This window comes from Ranitomeya imitator, chromosome 2 (assembly GCF_032444005.1).
Source record: "Ranitomeya imitator isolate aRanImi1 chromosome 2, aRanImi1.pri, whole genome shotgun sequence".
NCBI classification, from domain to species: Eukaryota; Metazoa; Chordata; class Amphibia; order Anura; family Dendrobatidae; genus Ranitomeya; species Ranitomeya imitator.
The window spans coordinates 726,795,953-726,804,006 of NC_091283.1; positions in this window are offsets into that span (position 1 = coordinate 726,795,953).

Consider the following 8,054-nt stretch of genomic DNA (forward strand, 5'->3'; position numbering starts at 1 on the left):
CAGACCCTTTTACATTTTTCGCTCTTTGTTTCATTGCAGCCACTTGGTAAATTCTAAAAAGTTCATTTTCTTTCTCATTAATGTACACTCTGCATTACATTTTGACTGAAAAAAAACAGAAATGTAGATTTTTTTGCAAATTTATTAGAAAAGAAAAACTGAGATAATCACATGGTCATAAGTTTTCTGATCCTTTGCCCAGACACACTCATATTTAATTCACATGCTGTCCATTTCCTTTTAATCCTCCTTGAGATGGTTTAACTCCCTCATTGGAGTCCAGCTGTGTTTAATTAAACTAATAAGACTTGATTTGGAAAGGCACACACCTGTCTATATAAGACCTCACAGCTCACAGTGCATGTCAGACCAAATGAGAATCATGAGGTCAAAGGAACTGAGATCCAGACAAACTGAGCAAACATAGGAGAAGAGCCTTGGTGAGAGAGGTAAAGAAGAATCCCAAGATCACTGTGACTGAGCTCCAGAGATGTATTAGGGAAATGGGAGAAAGTTCCACAAACTCAACTATCACTGAAGCCCTCCACCAGTCAGGCCTTTATTGCAGAGTGGCCCAATGGAAGCCTCTGCTCAGTGCAAGACATATGAAAGCCCACATACAGTTTGCAAAAAAAACACATGAAGGACTCCCAGACAATGAGAAATAAGATTATCTGGTCTGATGAGATGAATATAGACCTTTTTGGTGATAATATTAAGCGGTATGTGTGGAGAAAACTAGGCACTGCTCATCACCTATCCAATACAATTCCAACAGTGAAACATGGTGGTGGCAACATCATGCTATCTGGGTGTGTTTCAGCTGCAGAGACAGAACGTCTGGTTGTCATTGAAGGAAAAATGAATGCGGCCAAGTACAGAGATATACTGGATGAAAACTTCTTACAGAGTGCTCTGGACCTCTTATTTGACCAAAGGTTCACCATCCAACAAGACAATGACCCTAAGCACACAGCTAAAATACCAAAGGAGTGGCTTCAGAACAAATCTGTGACCATTCTTGACGGAAACAGCCAGAGCACTGACCTAAAACCAATTGATCATTTCTGGAGAGACCTGAAAATTGCAGTCCATCAACGTTCACCATCCAACCTGACGGAACTGGAGAGGATCTGCAAGGAAAAATGGCACAGGATCCCCAAATCCAGGTGTGAAAAACTTGCTGCATCATTCCCAAGAAGTCTCATGGCTGTACTAGTTCAAAGGGTGACATTGCCTGACATTGCCATCTCCGTATGCGGTTCCACCATTACTCCAAAGCAACATGCCCGCTGCCTTGGGGCCATCCTTGATTCTGACCTTTCATTCACCCCCTACATCCGATCACTGGCTTGCTCTTCTTACCTGCATCTCAAAAACATTTCTAGAATTCGCCCTTTTCTTACTTTCGACTCTGCAAAAACTCTGACTGTTTCACTTATTCATTCTCGTCTGGACTATTGTAACTCTCTACTAATCGGCCTCCCTCTTGCAAAACTCTCCCCACTCCAATCTGTCCTGAATGGTGCAGCCAGGATCATATTCCTCACCAACCGTTACACCGATGCCTCTACCCTGTGCCAGTCATTACACTGGCTACCCATCCACTCCAGAATCCAGTACAAAACTACTACCCTCATCCACAAAGCACTCCATGGCTCAGCACCACCATACATCTCCTCCCTGGTATCAGTCTACCACCCTACCCGTGCCCTCCGCTCCGCTAATGACCTCAGGTTAGCATCCTCAATAATCAGAACCTCCCTCTCCCGTCTCCAAGACTTTACACGTGCTGCGCCGATTCTTTGGAATGCACTACCTAGGTTAACACGATTAATCCCCAATCCCCACAGTTTTAAGCGTGCCCTAAAAACTCATTTGTTCAGACTGGCCTACCGCCTCAATGCATTAACCTAACGATCCCTGTGTGGCCTATTTATAATAAAAAAAAAAAAAAAAGTTCCTCGCATCATGTTCTCATACACTTTATGCAGTATTAGCCCTCTGTGTCTGTACTGCTACATACTTAGGCAGGTAACTGGTTCATGCAGCTTTACATGAACACCTGAGCCTTACACTATAGCTGGTCCGAATAACTAAAGCAATTGTTACCATCCACCTCTCGTGTCTCCCCTTTTCCCCATAGTTTGTAAGCTTGCGAGCAGGGCCCTCATTCCTCCTGGTATCTGTTTTGAACTGTGATTTCTGTTATGCTGTAATGTCTATTGTCTGTACAAGTCCCCTCTATAATTTGTAAAGCGCTGTGGAATATGTTGGCGCTATATAAATAAAAATTATTATTATTATTATTATTAAAGGGTGGTTTCTACTCAATACTCAGCAAAGGGACTGAATACTTATGACCATGTGATATTCCAGTTTTTCTTTGTTAATGAATTTGCAAACATTTCTGCTTTTTTTAGTCAAGATGGGATGCAGAGTGTACATCAATGAGGAAAAAATGAAGTTTTTTTGAATTTAACAAAATCTGCAATGAAACAAAGAGTGAAAAATTTTAAGGGGTCTGATTACTTTATGTACTATATACACACACATATATATATATATTTTTTTTTCTGCATATAAACAGTACAGTGCCTTGCGAAAGTATTCGGTTCCCTGGAACTTTTCAACCTTTTCCCACATATCATGCTTCAAGCATAAAGATACCAAATGTTAATTTTTGGTGAAGAATCAACAACAAGTGGAACACAATTGTGAAGTTGAACAAAATGTATTGTTTATTTTAAATTTTTGTAGGAATTCAAAAACTGAGAAGTGGGGCCAAATGTATTGAAAAATTGGTCCAGACATTGATGAGGTTCGATAAATAGATTTTTATTTGAAATAGTAATTTTCTCCTTCAAACTTTGCTTTTGTCAAAAGAATGCTCCCTTTGCAGCAATTACAGCATTGCAAACCTTTGGCATTCTAGCAGTTAATTTTCTGAGGTAATCTGGAGAAATTTCACCCTGTGCTTCCTGAAGCCACTCCCACAAGTTGGTTTGGCTCGATGGGCACTTTTTGCATATCATACCGTATGCTCCTACAAAGCTCAATGGAGTTGATATCTTGTGACTGCGCTGGCCACTCCTTTACAGATAGAATACCAGCTGCCTGCTTCTTCCCTATATAGTTCTTGCATACTTTGGAGGTGTGCTTTGGGTCATTGTCCTGTTGTAGGATGAAATTGGCTCCAATCAAGCGATGTCCACATGGTATGGCATGGCATTGCAAAATGGAGTGATAGCCTTCCTTATTCAAAATCCCTTATAACTTGTAGAAATCTCCCACTTTACCAGCACCAAAGCAACCCCAGACCATCACAATACCTCCACCATGCTTGACAGATGGCATCAGGAACTCTTCCAGCATCTTTTCAGTTGTTCTGCATCTCACAAATGTTCTTCTGTGTCATCCAAACACCTCAAACTTGGATTTGTCTGTCCATAACACTTTTTTCCAAACTTCCTCTGTCCAATGACTGTGTTTTTTTGCCCATATTAATCTTTTCCTTTTAGTAGCCAGTCTCATATATGGCTTTTTCTTTGCCACTCTGCCCTGAAGGCCAGCATCCCAGAGTCGCCTCTTCACTGTAGATGTTGACACTGGCGTTTTGCGTGTACTATTTAATGAAGCTGCCAGTTGAGGACCTGTGAGGCATTGATTTCTCAAACTACAGACTCTAATGTACTTGTCTTGTTACTCAGTTGTGTAGTGGGCCTCCCACTTCTCTTTCTACTCTGGTTAGAGCCTGTTTGTGCTCTCCTCTGAAGGGAGTAGTATACACCATTGTAGGAAATCTTCAGTTTCTTGGCAATTTCTCACATGGAATAGCCTTCATTTTTAAGAAGAAGAATAGACTGTCGAGTTTCATATCAAAGTTCTTTTTTTCTGGCCATTTGAGAGTTTAATGGAACCAACAAATGTAATGCTCCAGATTCTCAACCAGCTCAAAGGAAGGTCAAGTTTATAGGTTCTCTAATCAGCGAAACTATTTTCAGCTATGCTAACATACTTGCACAAAGGTGTTCCCGGGCATTCTAAACATCTTGTAGCCTTTTTACACAGTTAGCAAACACAAAGTACAATAAGAACACTGGAATCATGGTTGTTGGAAATGGGCCTCTATACACCTATGAAGATATTGCATTACAAACCAGACATTTGCAGGTAGAATAATCATTTACCACATTAACATTGTATAGAGTGTATTTCTGAATCATTTAATGTTAGCTTTATTGGAAAAACTGCTTTTCTTTCAAAAATAAGGAACTTTCTAAGTGACCATAAGCTTTGGAATGGTAGCGTGTATATATATATATATATATATATATATATATACAGTGGGGCAAAAAAGTATTTAGTCAGTCAGCAATAGTGCAAGTTCCACCACTTAAAAAGATGAGAGGCGTCTGTAATTTACATCATAGGTAGACCTCAACTATGGGAGACAAACTGAGAAAAAAAAAATCCAGAAAATCACATTGTCTGTTTTTTTAACATTTTATTTGCATATTATGGTGGAAAATAAGTATTTGGTCAGAAACAAAATTTCATCTCAATACTTTGTAATATATCCTTTGTTGGCAATGACAGAGGTCAAACGTTTTCTGTAAGTCTTCACAAAGTTGCCACACACTGTTGTTGGTATGTTGGCCCATTCCTCCATGCAGATCTCCTCTAGAGCAGTGATGTTTTTGGCTTTTCGCTTGGCAACACGGACTTTCAACTCCCTCCAAAGGTTTTCTATAGGGTTGAGATCTGGAGACTGGCTAGGCCACTCCAGGACCTTGAAATGCTTCTTACGAAGCCACTCCTTCGTTGCCCTGGCGGTGTGCTTTGGATCATTGTCATGTTGAAAGACCCAGCCACGTTTCATCTTCAATGCCCTTGCTGATGGAAGGAGGTTTGCACTCAAAATCTCACGATACATGGCCCCATTCATTCTTTCATGTACCCGGATCAGTCGTCCTGGCCCCTTTGCAGAGAAACAGCCCCAAAGCATGATGTTTCCACCACCATGCTTTACAGTAGGTATGGTGTTTGATGGATGCAACTCAGTATTCTTTTTCCTCCAAACACGACAAGTTGTGTTTCTACCAAACAGTTCCAGTTTGGTTTCATCAGACCATAGGACATTCTCCCAAAACTCCTCTGGATCATCCAAATGCTCTCTAGCAAACTTCAGACGGGCCCGGACATGTACTGGCTTAAGCAGTGGGACACGTCTGGCACTGCAGGATCTGAGTCCATGGTGGCGTAGTGTGTTACTTATGGTAGGCCTTGTTACATTGGTCCCAGCTCTCTGCAGTTCATTCACTAGGTCCCCCCGCATGGTTCTGGGATTTTTGCTCACCGTTCTTGTGATCATTCTGACCCCACGGGGTGGGATTTTGCGTGGAGCCCCAGATCGAGGGAGATTATCAGTGGTCTTGTATGTCTTCCATTTTCTAATTATTGCTCCCACTGTTGATTTCTTCACTCCAAGCTGGTTGGCTATTGCAGATTCAGTCTTCCCAGCCTGGTGCAGGGCTACAATTTTGTTTCTGGTGTCCTTTGACAGCTCTTTGGTCTTCACCATAGTGGAGTTTGGAGTCAGACTGTTTGAGGGTGTGCACAGGTGTCTTTTTATACTGATAACAAGTTTAAACAGGTGCCATTACTACAGGTAATGAGTGGAGGAAAGATGAGACTCTTAAAGAAGAAGTTACAGGTCTGTGAGAGCCAGAAATCTTGATTGTTTGTTTCTGACCAAATACTTATTTTCCACCATAATATGCAAATAAAATGTTAAAAAAACAGACAATGTGATTTTCTGGATTTTTTTTCTCAGTTTGTCTCCCATAGTTGAGGTCTACCTATGATGTAAATTACAGACGCCTCTCATCTTTTTAAGTGGTGGAACTTGCACTATTGCTGACTGACTAAATACTTTTTTGCCCCACTGTATATATATATCCCCTCTGTGACCTTAGACGTACTATCCCGTCGAGGTGCCCTGGGCTTATCTGACCCTGGACGGGATAGTACGTCATAGCCGATCGGCCGCGCTCACGGGGGGAGCGCGGCCGATCGCGGCCGGGTGTCAGCTGCTTATCGCAGCTGACATCCGGCACTATGTGCCAGGAGCGGTCACGGACCGCCCCCGGCACATTAACCCCTGGCACACCGCGATCAAAGATGATCGCGATGTGCCGGCGGTGCAGGGAAGCACCGCGCAGGGAGGGGGCTCCCTGCGGGCTTCCCTGAGCCCCCCGCAGCAACGCGATGTGATCGCGTTGCTGCGAGGGTCTCCTCACCTCCCTCCCTGCTCGAGCCCCGGATCCAAGATGGCCGCGGATCCGGGTCCTGCAGGGAGGGAGGTGGCTTCACAGAGCCTGCTCAGAGCAGGCACTGTGAAGCCTGCAGCGCTGCATGTCAGATCAGTGATCTGACAGAGTGCTGTGCAAACTGTCAGATCACTGATCTGTGATGTCCCCCCCTGGGACAAAGTAAAAAAGTTAAAAAAAAAATTTCCAAATGTGTAAAAAAAATAAAAAAAAATATTCCAAAATAATGAAAAAAAAAAAAAAATATTATTCCCATAAATACATTTCTTCATCTAAATAAAAAAAAAAACCAATAAAAGTACACATATTTAGTATCGCCGCGTCCGTAACGACCCGACCTATAAAACTGTCCCACTAGTTAACCCCTTCAGTAAACACCGTAAGAAAAAAAAAAAAAAAAGGAGGCAAAAAACAACGCTTTATTATCATACCGCCGAACAAAAAGTGGAATAACACGCGATCAAAAGGACAGATATAAATAACCATGGTACCGCTGAAAGCGTCATATTGTCCCGCAAAAAAAGAGCCGCCATACAGCATCATCAGCAAAAAAATAAAAAAGTTATAGTCCTGAGAATAAAGCGATGCAAAAATAATTATTTTTTCTGTAAAATAGTTTTTATCGTATAAAAGCACCAAACCATAAAAAAATGATATAAATGAGGTATCGCTGTAATCGTACTGACCCGAAGAATAAAACTGATTTATCAATTTTACCAAACGCGGAACGGTATAAACGCCTCCCCCAATAGAAATTCATGAATAGCTGGCTTTTGGTCATTCTTCCTCACAAAAATCGGAATAAAAAGCGATAAAAAAAGTCACGTGCCCAAAAATGTTTTCAATAAAAACGTCAACTCGTCCCGCAAAAAACAAGACCTCACATGACTCTGTGGACCAAAATATGGAAAAATTATAGCTCTCAAAATGTGGTATTGCAAAAAATATTTTTTGCAATAAAAAGGGTCTTTCAGTGTGTGACGGCTGCCAATCATAAAAATCCGCTAAAAAACTCGCTATAAAAGTAAATCAAACCCCCCTTCATCACCCCCTTAGTTAGGGAAAAATAAAAAAAAATGTATTTATTTCCATTTTCCCATTAGGGCTAGGGTTAGGGCTAGGATTAGGGTTAGGGTTAGGGCTAGGGTTAGGGCTAGGGTTAGGGCTAGGGCTAGGGTTAGGGCTAGGGTTAGGGCTAGGGTTAGGGTTAGGGTTAGGGCTAGGGTTAGGGCTAGGGTTAGGGCTAGGGTTAGGGTTAGGGTTAGGGCTAGGGTTAGGGTTAGGGCTAGGGCTAGGGTTAGGGCTAGGGTTAGGGTTAGGGTTAGGGCTAGGGTTAGGGCTAGGGTTAGGGCTAGGGTTAGGGCTAGGGCTAGGGTTAGGGTTAGGGTTAGGGTTAGGGTTGGGGCTACAGTTAGGGTTGGGGCTAAAGTTAGGGTTAGGGTTTAGATTACATTTACAGTTGGGAATAGGGTTGGGATTAGGGTTAGGGGTGTGTCAGGGTTAGAGGTGTGGTTAGGGTTACCGTTGGAATTAGGGTTAGGGGTGTGTTTAGATTAGGGTTTCAGTTATAATTGGGGGGTTTCCACTGTTTCGGCACATCAGGGGCTCTCCAAACACGACATGGCGTCCGATCTCAATTCCAGCCAATTCTGCGTTGAAAAAGTAAAACAGTGCTCCTTCCCTTCCGAGCTCTCCTGTGTGCCCAAACAGGGGTTTACCCCA